Below are 13,156 nucleotides of genomic sequence, written 5' to 3'. Positions count from 1 at the left end.
GAATGTCATTTGAAGAGACACAAGATAAAAACAAAAAATCTTCTGTATCCCATTCAGTAGAAAAATTGGGGCTCAAATGAAAAGGAAAAACTAGTTAGATGTCAAGGCTCAATTTATGCAGCTCAGAATTCCACGTGCGGGCTCTGTACTGCCCTCCCTAGTTTACCAAGACAACCTGATCACGTCTATTTTCTCATCGTTCATTCAACACTTTTAATATGTATGAAAATGTTCACATGTTGGGTTTGTATCTTCCTAATAAAGCTGAAAACTGTTTCTTTAAGAAAGTAAATCATATAAATCATATTCATCTGCCTTCTCTATGGTACCTACACATTGTTATGCAAATAGATGCTCAATAATAAAACTGTTGATTGCCAAACAACTGCTACCTCTTAGCATAAACCACATATCCTGAAAATATTCCTTCAGAACTGAGGGCTGTAGGTCTCAAAGGATTTTACTCAATGGGAATAAATCCAATTACGGAACCAGATATATCACACCACACCCCCTAACACAACAGGTTCCCTAGCTTAGGAACCAATTATTTTTGATTGGTGCAAGCATTACATGGACAGATGCTACTGAGACAATAAGATTATTAATAACTTCCAGCAGTAAATTCAATTATTGTGATAAGAGGTGCTTCTATATGTGTTACTTGGGCCAAGTCAGGAAATGAAAGAAGTTCTTCCTTTTTAATGCTGATTTTTATGGAAATAATCTAATCTGAATGCTGGAAGCCTAATTTAACAATTGTGAGGCAAATATGCTAAAAGCACATAATCAGCACAGATTATAATCACCATCCGTGCTTTCTCTTCTGTCAAACCACCACTTCTGTCCAAACTAAATCTGAGGATGACACAAGCACTTGAACGTGTTAAGACACAATTAAGGACAGTCTGATTTAAGCTTCTGTGAGACAAAACATGGTTTTTCACCCCCAAAATTATAGAATTCGCTTCAACATTCTCCATGAAATAGGAGTAACAGATACTTGAAATCAGCAGGACACCTAGAAGTAAGACCTACGTAGATAAAGTTTTATTTTTGGTCCATGTAAAACACGGACCTCTCACTTCTTTCAACAGCTAGGGCCTGTTTGGCTGGTTCACCGTCACCAGATCCTGACTTGATCATGACCACAGACAGGTTTATTTTGCTGCATTGTCCAGGTCAGCATTTCCACTTTTTAATTTCTTCCTGGTTTGTCTTCATCCACCACAGAAAGACGCTCCCCCCAGAGGACAGGTCTGGTTCCAAAGCCAACCTAAAGGATACCACCAGCACAGATCTTTGTGGACATGGATTCCTGAAGAAGAGAGACACATGCAAATATTCATTCAATTTTAAAGACAAATCCTGCTGTTCTTCTTAGAAATTCCTACCAAAGTTACTCAGTGGAAAGCATGATTATGCTACCAAGAAATGCAGAAGTCACACAAGCATAGGCAAAACAATTGAATGTATTTGCAAATTCTATGAACATGATTCATGAAAAAGGAATTTTACCCGTGAACCAAGAATAGTCAGAATTTTACCCAAAAGTATCATCTTTGTCTCTAGAAAGACAACTGGCCCTAGCACCAGGCTGGCTATCTGGCTGGCCTGGGATTAGCACTCAGATGGACTTTCCTGGATCCGCTGTTTAGCTGCCTGGTGTACAGCAGGCTTTATCAACCACAGGGCTATTAACCTTACAGATCCGATTACTGGTGTGCATGTGTGGGGGGGTTCTCCTGTGCATTGTAAGATACCAGCAGCATCCCAGGACGTCACAGCCCCGATGCCAGCAGCCCTGGCACTCTGCCTCTGCCATCTGTGATATGCAAAATGCTTCCTGTCAGTCCCGAGTGTCCCTCAGGTGATGAAATCCTCCTAGGTGAGACCACTGTTTTATGATGAATCACCAAGCTACCTAATGTCAGTTCCTCTTGTTGCTGCTTTTTAAATCTGTGACATGGATGAATATGAGATGCAGAAAAGCACGTTCACAATCCTATCACGGAAGTTCCTTTCAGGATCAGCACAAATACTACACTGCTCTGAATTTTCTTCTATTGTTGTTGTGTGTTTGCTTTTGGGAGCTACAGTGTGAAGAAGACATTGCAAAGGTATGTGGCTTGAGAAAGGTAGAGAGTCCATCAGTAACTCCAGGAAGAAAAGGAAAAGCCGGGTTAATCAGCGAGAGAGAATAATCATCTCTCCAGGCTCCGACAAACTGGGTAAACGGTTGATAGACTCGAGATACATGGCTTTATTACTAGAGGTGAACAAAGGAGTTAGAATTCCACTTGCGGGTTGAATTAGTATGGGAAGCAGAACGATACCACCTCAACATCCCTGGAACCTGTAAATATGTTATGTCCTGCAACCGAGGTTATAGACAGAATGAAGATTGCTAATCAACTGAACAAAAGATCATGAGATTACACCGGATATTATTCAGGTGGGCTCAATGTAATCACAAAGGTGTTGAGAATTGAACAAAGGAGGAAGAAGGGGAGGTCAAAGGAATGGGATGAGCAAAGGACTCAGTCTACCACGGCTGTCTCTGAATGAAGGGAGGGGCCACCAGCCAGCAGAGCCAGGAAACAGATTATCCCCTGGAGCCTTCAGAGAGCAACACAGCCCTGCTGACACACCTTGATGTTAGCCAAGTAAAACCCATGTCAATCTTCAAATATGAAGAAAATTAAGACAATAAACTTGTGATGTTTTAAGTCCTTGAATTTACAGTGATTTGTTACAGAAGCAATTGCAAACTGATATAATCAGGTCTAACCAAAGCAGCATAAGAAAGCACAGGGCCTGGCAAAAGGGAGGTCTGAGCAAGTGAACTACCAGGAATTATCAGAAACCGTACCATGCAGGATGCTAAAATGTCAGTGGCTGTATGAATGAGGGCATGGAGCTAGGTTAAACATCAGTGAAAATGTCATAAATGTCATTTTAAAGGAAATTTTTAAAGGAAATCCATCTCAGAGGATTAAATTCTCCAAATGTTAGGAGATTTTATATATCAAATGTGCAGCACAGTGCCTGGCACATCCTTAGTGCTAAATAAGTTATTCATAGATTCTCTACCGCACTTTCCCTTTATGCAAACAGAAAAGCTTTTCCAGTGTTCACCTTCACTGAGTTGGTCTAATAACAAACTACACTAGTGCTCATGGGAAATGCACACACAGAGAAATCACGTGCTATCAGGCCTCTCTCAGAATTCTTAGAATGATCAATAACTACGCACTATTCTGCGTGGTCCAGATCAATACACGATTCCAGTCATCATGAACTCACTCCAAGTCACTGCCTCCCTGACACCTTATCATCGGCACTAGATAAGCTGCAACAATTTTTCTGGATATCTGCAAGCACATCTATCACTGTGACAAACGCATGGTGTGGCATTCCATTTTCTCTTCCTGGACTCATTTTAATATCACAATTCAGTATGTAACACCACATGATTCTGATCCAAGTTCACATTTTAATACTCTCTGGACTGCCAAAGCATAATGACCTCGCCTAAAAGACCCAGCTGGTTGGCCGATGCAAAATACTATGAAGCCAGCAACAGTTTCAGCAAGTCAAGTTATTCCAGAAAAACATGAATTTGCTAGAGGCTGTGGTGCTAATTTTATATCACATTAACTCTAGCCAGAAAAATTGTCCTTTGCTCAGACTCTGGACTGATTTCAGAAAAAAATTTCCAATAATTATTTAAGTCAAGAAATAATTGCTGGTTTGAGTCTTTATTTTTAATTGGTGGGGAGGATATAAAATTTCAGAAAACATTACAGGCAAAGAGGAAGATCTCAGATTATTATCATCAACCAATCAGAACTTTAACAGGCTGTTTCAGACTTCCTCTTTCTCTTCCACATGAAGATGGCAGGTCTGTGTCACTAATAAGATGTTCAATCAGAGTCACACTGGCAGAAAACTCGGTGGCTACTGTTTAAGAGATGATTCATCATCCCTTCTAAAATTATTGTGTATTAGAGCTAATAGTAATGCAAAAGACCCATCAGGTTTGCCATTAGTCACAGACAGGCAGACTCAGCATTCCTTTGTTTAATCACACCTATGCTCTCTAGGGCCTGTACACGTCTCAACTCGTCAAAGACGTGGACCCCAAATTGCACAGCAAATCAGTGGCAAAGCTGTGATCCTAAGCCAAGAAGTTTGACAGATCACAGCAATTGACATACCTAGGAAAATGGGAAATTATATTGTGATTTAATAAAGTCAATGTACTATTTCTAAATTATAGAGAATATTTCAAAAACAGAAATAGAATCTAAGCGGTACTGGGCATGGAAATTCCTCCCTGTTTCACGACATGAGGCTCATCAGATTGTTCTCCCCAGCCATCTTGGAGCTGGGCCCCAGTGCCATCTCACTAATGAAGGACACCACGCTAGGGAAACAGAGGCAGCACTAACAGAGCCCCGAGGTGGAGTGCTAGTGCTGTTGTTCATAATCACATGTGACCTCGGACAGGTCACAGCACCTGCAGGCACACCGGTGCGGCAGGTGGGTGTCCCTGGTGTCAGATGCCGCCACGACGATCCCTGGGATGGTGCTGACTGCCACACTGGCCACATGTCAGACCTGGGGCTGGGCTACTGCCCTGCTGTGTCAGCACAGTCCTCAGGAGTTCCTGGGACGTCTGACTGTAGTGGAAACTTCCATCTTAGGGGAATCTGAGGCGGGACATGTTAATGACAGTACAAAGCTACCAGTTTGAGCATCTTTATACCTTCAAATGAGGGTGAAACGGACTTACAATCCGTGGCTCAAACTAATGGCCTTTGATATTAAATGACTGGATATTCAGAACGAAGATCATGGAATTCATCTTTTCTTTAAAAGTATCCAATTTACAACAATAAAAACAAAATTCAAAATGAACAAAAAACTTGAATAGACAGTACTCCAAGAAAGGTTGTTACGGCTTGAATTTTTGTTTTCTCCAAAACTCATGTTGAGAGATTTTAATCCTCATTGTGACATTAAAATGGAGAGAGAGTGCAATTAAGAGGCACTCAGGACAGCTCTATCCTCACAAATGGGTTAATTCACTTATGGATTAAAGATGAACAGGTTACCATGAAAGTGTGACTGGTGGTTTTATAAGTAGAGGAAACGTGGCCAGGCATGGTGGCTTGTGCTGTAATACTAGCACTCTAGGCTCAGAAGATCAAGACCAGTCTGAGCAAGAGTGAGACCTCATTACTACTAAAAATAGAAAAACTAGCCAGGTGTCATGGCAGGTGCCTGTAGTCCCAGCTCTTCAGGAGGCTGAGGAGTCTGAGGTTGTTATGAGCAAGGCTAATGCCATGGCACCTTAGCCTGGGAAACAGAGCAAGACTTTGTCTCAAAAAAACAAAAAAATAAATAAATAAACAAAATAAAAACAACTCCCTACTTTGGATTTAACTTCCATAATTGTACAAGATAAATTATTTTTCTTTATACATTAACAAATAGCAGGTATTCTGTTGTGGGCAACAGAAAATATACTCAACAATAAACAAATGACCAAAAGCAAATTAAAAAAAAAATGCTCAACATCATTAGTTATTAGGGAAATGCCATCAAAACATAGTGAAATACTATTTGAGGCCCATTAGGATGGCTATAAGAACAAAATAGAAAATACACATTTGCGAGAATGCAGAGAAATTGTTAAGTTTCATGTATCACTGGTGGGAATATAAAAATGGGACAAGTAACATGGAAAACAGTCTGGTTCTCAAAAAATTAAGCACAGAATCGCCATATGATGCCGCAATCCCAGTCCTAGTTATATAACTCAAAGATCTGAAAATAGGGACTCAAATAGATATTTGTACACCGATATTCACAGCAGCATTATTGGCAATAGCTGGAAGATAGAAGCATTCACATGTCCGTAGATGGTTGAATGGATAAACAAAACATGGCACATTTGAAGGAGGGAATATTATTCAGTCACAAAAATGAACCAAATTTTGATACAGGATATATGGCCAAACCTTGAAATATTACACTAAGTCAAATTAGCCAAGGAGGACAAACAGGATATGATTCCATCTATGAAGGAGCAAAACAGCCAAATTCACAGACAGAAATAGTAGACGCCCTTTGCAGGGCTGGAGGGGGAATAGGGAGTTGTTTAGTGAGTACTAAGCTATTTGAAATAAGTTCCAGGATACTCTGGTTTCTCTTCATAGCGCATAAATCTTTTGCCTTTTACTACAGATTTCCGTGGAGAGGAATAATTCTGAGTCTTTACCCAAGTTTTTGAGGTCTTGTATTTGCAAGGCTACTCACTAAAAAAGAAACAAACAAACAAAAAAAAACAAAGAAGTTCCGGAAACGCATGGTGGTGATGGTTGTACAACACTGTGAAGGTATGAAATGCCACAGCCTTGTAAACATAGAACTGGTTTAAAGCGGCAAATTTTATGGTATGTATATTTCACCATAATTAAAACATATGTCTTTTTTAAAAGCATTTTGCCCAAGAGGTGCACCAGAGGTGAGGAGACAGATCAGTTTGGCCAAAATACACGTACAAGTGGGTTTCCTTTTCCAGTGCCAGAATGAAGTATTAGAATCAAAGTAAGAATCAAATAAGAAAGCAGGTAATAGTCTGATCCCCTTGACAAAGCAGCTGATGGGTGTTAGGACGAAAATCTCAAACTGCCTGCACCTTGAGAACATGAGGGAGGCCTTGATGGAGCATGAAAACCATCTGGCAAATAGTCACATGCAGAGCGACTTGGAATGGAAAGAGGTCACGTGTCCCTCCACTACAGCCGGCACTGTGGCACAAGAGGAAGGACCCAAAGGGACAGCACACGCAGGACTCCTGAAGGGGCTGGGGCCATGTGAAGCCTCTACTAACCTACATCAGTGATTCTCAAACACAGGAGATACTATTCCCCTCTGCCCAGGAGGCATTAATCGTTGTAACACCAGGGGATGGGGTTCTGTGGGCTCTCGTGGGCAGAAACTTGGGATGGATGCCACCAACAGCCTACAATGCAAAGGACAGCCTCCTCCCACCAACCGCTATCCAGCCCATAATGCCAGTCAAAATCGTGCCCAGGTGGAGGAACCTGGAAAGCTGAGCCTTGTCATGGGCCAGTCTGAGAAAATGAAGTGACCCTGGCACATGTGATGGAGCCCTACAGTCAGAAAAACTGGAGACCCAGATTTGCTTACAAAGAACTTGCTTTTGCAAAATTCCTTGAACTTGTTGAGGTTTAAATAAACAGAGGTTTCCTTGGCTTAATTCCCTGTAAGAGGGAAGTGCTAAAATGCATCAGGTGCCAGGCGGGCTCCTGTAGGGCAGAGAAAGAAAACCTGTCCTCAACACACCCCGCAAAGGGCAGAGGAGGCTCCTCCCCCCCCTCCTTCAAGTCAGCCAGGCAGATGAGGCCTCAGCATACACTGGGGCAACAAGGGCCAGGAAAATGGAAGTTAAAGCCCGCAGGGAAACTTCTGCAGATGCAAACAGTCAGGAACAATGGCCAAATGTTCTCATTACTGATCAAGATATGCATTTGTAACATCAATTTGTGGAAAATGAACCTTTGCTGGAGACTCAACAGAATGAATGTTTGCACCCCTCCCATTCATATGCCAAAATGCTAATTCCTGACGTCATGGGATCTGGCCATGGGGGTCTTGGCAGGTCTTTGGGGTTAGAGGAAGGCATGAAGGTGGAGCTCTCATGAATGGGATTAATCCCCTTATAAAAAGAGGCTGGAGAGTTAGCTAGCTTTTTCCCCACTAGAATATAACTGGAAGTCAGCTGATTGCAGCCCAGAGAGAGCCCCATCCTCAGACTTCCAGCCTTCAGAACTGTGAGAAATCAATTTCTGCCACGTGTAAACTCCCAGCCTGTGGTGATTTGTTACAGCAGTGCAAACTGAACAAGACAGCTTCTCTCTAAGCCACCTCTCATATTTACATGGTTTGGTTTATAGAAGATGTCATGTAAAGGCAGACGAGTTGTTTAGTGTCTCTGCTTCTCTGTGCCTCGGTTTCCCCTTCTGCAAAACAGAGATAAGAACAGTACCTGTCTCGTAGGATTATTGGTGGGATGCAGGGAGTTAACATTAATATCTATAAGGGTTTACAATAACAGGTGACACATGAGAAGCATTACATCTATGTTTATAAAATCTAGACATTAAACTGCTATAATGTTAGAGACAGCCAATCTCATCACTTTAGAGAGAAGGAAGCTGAGGTCCAAAAGACCTCAGGTCCTACAGGACAGGCTGAAAATGAAAATGTTGGCTGCTCAGGGACTGGACTCGCAGCATCACATCAAAGCATTCCAAGTGTTCTGGGGGGAGGAATATTTTACCATTAAAAACAGTATTTACTTTTTACCGAAATTATCAATAATGTATGTCATATACAAGTAGAGAGATAAACCCAAAATAATTTGAAATAATTAACAGAGATCTGTCAATGTCAAACAAATATTTCTGAAATGTATGGACCAATAATAGACTTTACTCTCAAACCCACAAGTTGAGTAGACAGGATGCTATAAATTAGTAAGACCAGATTAAGCTGGTCATTTGGTTCAAGGATTCCCTCCTTTCTGTTAACCTTTCATTCCTTTCAGAACTATAAGATTCAGAACAAGCTTTCATTTGAAAAAGAAAAGATGGCAAAATCTTTAGAAATGTAACTGACAGTTTACCAAATTATTATCCCTGTACCAAAGAAAGACTTTCTGGCACCCTCTAGAGGTTTTCCTTTTGTCTCCAAATGATCTTCAAAGAATACTTGGTTCCTCCCTGTGATGTTGTTAATATTTTAGTAATGTAATATTTTAGTAATTTCACTTAAAATGAAGCAACTCTTCACAAGTCCTCCTGAGACTTGAGATTAGGTTAGTATGAGACACAATTATAGCAGGAAGAGCTTTCACTGGCAGATTTCTGATTCTATTACCGAGAAGGAAAAATAATTAAACACTTTCAGAGGAGAGAAGGGTAAAGATGCAGAAAAATTTGGTTTGACAATTCCCGGATTATTTGTTGCAGAAAACTTACTAATTTCTACATAGTTAACCAAAACACAGATGCAATAACAAAAAGGGTAAAAGGTAGTTCTAAGATGTTTACAGTGTTCAAGCAGAGCACACGTAAGCACAAGTATTTAAAAGCTCATCAATGGCATGAATCTGCTTGAAATGACCTAAATGATAGAGGGAAACAGTCACCCCCAAACAGGACCAGACTTCCAAATCAAACGAGGTAGCACAGAGGTTAAAGTCCAGTGCATCTGCTTCTAAGACTAGTGAGAAAGGTGCCTCTGGGGAGGGCGGATGTTCCTTCTTTCTAGCTCCTATAGATTTATCTTTCAAGGTGAATTGGGTCACAAATAGATGTTATTGACTATCTGAGTTTACCACTTTATCATAATGTTAAAATCAATATACACAGGGTGTGTATAAGTCACCTCTTCATTCTAAACCAATTAAGAAATATCAGATGGAATTAAAAATACGGCATCCACTTTGTTGCTGGTAAGGGTGAATTATCACCTTGGGATAGATGCCAAAACAGCCGCCCTGCAACTGCACTTTCTGCGTGAAATCTTCCCAGCTAGCAAAGGGCTGGACGGGAGGCCATCCCTGTGACAGCTGCCCAGGGAGGAGGTGACAAAAACATGTGGGGCTTGCCAGCTGCCTTGCCGAGAATGCTAACCTTCAACATACCCATTCAAGCCAAAAGACAGACTGACAAGTGACACCCCCCTCCCCATCGATGGCAAGGAAAAGTAAAGGCAAGGGAGAGGGGACTCAGAAAAGGCAATCTAATGTTGCTGCCTAAGGGGGAACGGTCAGGATGGGGCATTCCCTTCCCACCTGGACGGGCAGGCCCTACTCAGGGGTGAGTGCAGTCTTAAGCATCTTTACAGACTTGCTTTGAGGGAAAAGAAAAATAAACGGAAACTTTGGAATTCATTAACCATACATTCACATCCTATCCTATTTTTAAGTTAAAACAGTGACTTTTAAGGATAAAATTCTCTCATCTTATGACCTCTTTGTGAGCAATTTTTCATAACCTCTGTGCTGGACAAGACAAGGCAAGTGATACCAAATATCACACAGCCAAACCCTGTAACACAGGGGCCCCTTACCCTCAGGAACATGACCCAGGTCCTCCCCAGATGCCTAAGCTAGGGATAGTCTTGAAGTCTATATATACTGTTTTATTTTATACACACCTACAATAAAGTTTAATTTATAAATTAGGCACAGGAAGAGAGTAACCACAGCAATTATAAAATAGAACAAGGATAACAAGGTGCCACCAATGTAGTGCTTTGGAGCCATTATGAAGTAACATAAGGGCTACTTAAAGACAAACACTGCAATATCCTGACAGCCAATCTAGTGCTGAGTGACCAATGGGTGGGCAGCGGGACGGCATGAGGACACTGGATGAAGGGGTGACTGGCACCACAGGAAGAGTGAGATTCCATCATGCTATTCAGAGTAGTGCACAATTTAAACCTGTAAATTGTTTATTTCTAAGATTTTCCATTTAATATTGTCAGACTGAGGTAGACTCCGGATAACCCAAACCTGAAAAATGACACCATGTATAAGGGAAATATGATACCATTTAACTCAGGAAATCAGCATCATGATCCCTCACCCAGATAGCTGTACTAAGTCAGGTAAATTTCACCATCAATTTCCAAGGGAAAATATAGGGCAGACACACATTAAGTTAGCTATGAAACAATGGATATATACCAGTGATGGCATTGATACTTTAAAACAAATCTGAAAAAAATGTAAATTATCCAATCTCGAATTGGTTTGCACAATAGAACAAATAAGAATTTTGATCTTACACAGTATTCATAACTATATCCGTGCACTTAGGTGGATAACGTAAAAATAATTTTCCTATAAAATAACAAAGGCTTTACCCTTTTAGAAACAAAAGTTTCTAACCTGTGTTCTTTTGAGCTTCAAACACTTGCCTACTGTTGTATTCAGCTCCTCAGCTTCAAAATTACCTCCCTCTCTTACCCCCCAACCTCACTTTGTGCTCCCTTACCCCCTAATTCACTATTGAATTTGTATAAGTACACTTTGCTTTTTATGGCTGTTCCTCTATGAATATGTAGCTCAATCCAAAATCTTCATACCCTGCCCAAGGCAGTGGATGAGCATTTAGGATTAGAGAGTATCACGGATTGAATACCAGCCCAAACTTCATATATGGAAGCCCCAACTCCCAAGGTGATAGGATGTTAGAGGTGGAGCCTCTAAGAGGAAATTAAGCTTAGATGAGGTCATGAGGGTGGGCCCCCCGATGGGACTATACTACGTACAAGAAGAGACCCCAAGACTTATTCTCCCTCCCTTGCGAAGGCACAGTGAGAAAGCAGCAGTCTACCAGCCAGCACGGGGCCTTCATCAAGAGCCCAACCTTGCTGGTACCTGGTCTTAGACTTTCCAGCCTTCACAGCTGTGAGAAACAAATGATGCTTTTTATAAGCCATGCAGTCTATGGCATTTTGTTAGAGCATCCTAGGCAGACTAACACAGTGACCCTGAATACACTCCAGATTTTACCCCAAGTATTCCATGGGGCACGGAGTTTCCAACCCACCAATACTGGCGAGAACACAGTCAAGTTCAAGACCATGTGTTGCTTCACCATCACATTTACTTTTCCTTCCGCACAATCTCACTGGGACTATCCTTGCCAAGGAATGAACCAGATGAAATTGTGTAGAAAGTGTACAAACTCTCTATTTTCATCACAGCCACATCATGCGTGAATAACATTACTGAATGGCTCCCATTTATAAGAGAGTCAACTTGGTGCTACTCATATAAAGAAACAGAAGACAAGATCCAGTCTCTATCGCTACTCCCTCGAGAGATGGGCAGACGGTGTCATGTTATGATTTTAGATAGGTATCTAGACTAGATAGACAGAAAACAGGTTGTATATACAATCTTCCCACAAGGTGACTTAAGTCACAAATATACTTCACAGAGAAGAATTCCACCTAAAAATCAACAGGCTTACCATGTAAACATTTAACAAAAATCTATATAATCATAGTCACATCAAATTCACTAGGGGGGTGTGTGTGTACATACACATACACATACAAATAATTAAAAATATATAAACATTTAAATGAAACAGAATCAACTTTGCATGGCGAGGAAAGCTTAGAGTAAGAGTCTGATAGCCTAATTTGAATAAAAGTTTTTTCTTTTTTTTTAAGACCTGCTACATTATAAGCATTTGATAATCGCATGGGGTTGAAACAAATGTATAAAGTTAGCGCTGCTTTGCTTTACACCTTCACAAATTGGAATTGAGTTACGACATTTCCCAACATTGGCTATGACATCTCTATGTTAACTTTTAAAAGTAATTTTAAATTATCAGTATAAATTAAACATCAAAGAAATAAATTGTATCTAATATCACCATATTTAATCCACAAAACGTGGCTAAATTCTTTCCTTTAAAATTTTTAATCTTAATCCCAAGAGTCCCTTGCCATTTGTACACAAGTATTCATATAAACTGCACATGATTCTAGGCTGTTCCTCCTTCTCCAGCCTTCGCTCCTCATCTCTGATCTTGCCTTATTGTAATGACTGGTTAAAGAAGCTGTGTTAGCAGATGCTTTTGCTTGTTGTGACTATACTGATAAGCCTAAGACTTCAGTATCATTTAGATTATAATATTTCCTTTAATTCCTAGTTTACTGATGTAACTAATCATGATCAGGAGTGGAATTTATCATTTTTTAAGCACTGATTGAAATGATCTTTGTTTTCTCTATTTAATCTTTCAGCACTGTGAATTACAGTAATTGTTGGCCGGTCCTTTCCTGTGCATACCCCAGCTCTGGCCTCTCTCTCCAGGCTTGTCCTGCAGTGTGGGGCTGCCCTGCTGGCCGTTTTCTGTGCATCTATAGCAAATGCCTCTAGGTTGACTTCAGTCACTGGGAGGCCCTGGCCTGATGGGAGGAGGCAGGAGCCAGAAGATGGCTCTCCCTCCTACTCTGTGACCACAGACTCTTTGATGGCTGTTCCTTCCCTCCCATGGCTCTGAGTTTCCTGGGATGGGCTATT

General features: G+C 40.9%; 1 protein-coding gene and 1 non-coding gene across 3 annotated transcripts in view; one reads left to right on the top strand and one right to left on the bottom strand.

Moving 5' to 3' along the window:
* The window catches only part of CTNND2 (catenin delta 2), a 943,962-nt gene that overhangs the window by 905,219 nt on the left and 25,587 nt on the right, over positions 1–13,156 (bottom strand). The gene's annotated exons all lie outside the window — the stretch shown is intronic.
* Positions 6,206–6,321, top strand: LOC128591949 (U5 spliceosomal RNA). Its single transcript, XR_008381713.1, has one exon. It is a non-coding gene; the product is annotated as a U5 spliceosomal RNA (small nuclear RNA).

The sequence above is a fragment of the Nycticebus coucang genome, chromosome 1 (assembly GCF_027406575.1).
Source record: "Nycticebus coucang isolate mNycCou1 chromosome 1, mNycCou1.pri, whole genome shotgun sequence".
NCBI classification, from domain to species: domain Eukaryota; kingdom Metazoa; phylum Chordata; class Mammalia; order Primates; family Lorisidae; genus Nycticebus; species Nycticebus coucang.
The sequence above is the reverse complement of the archived record's forward strand: the minus strand, read 5'-3'. Positions and strand labels throughout refer to the sequence as shown.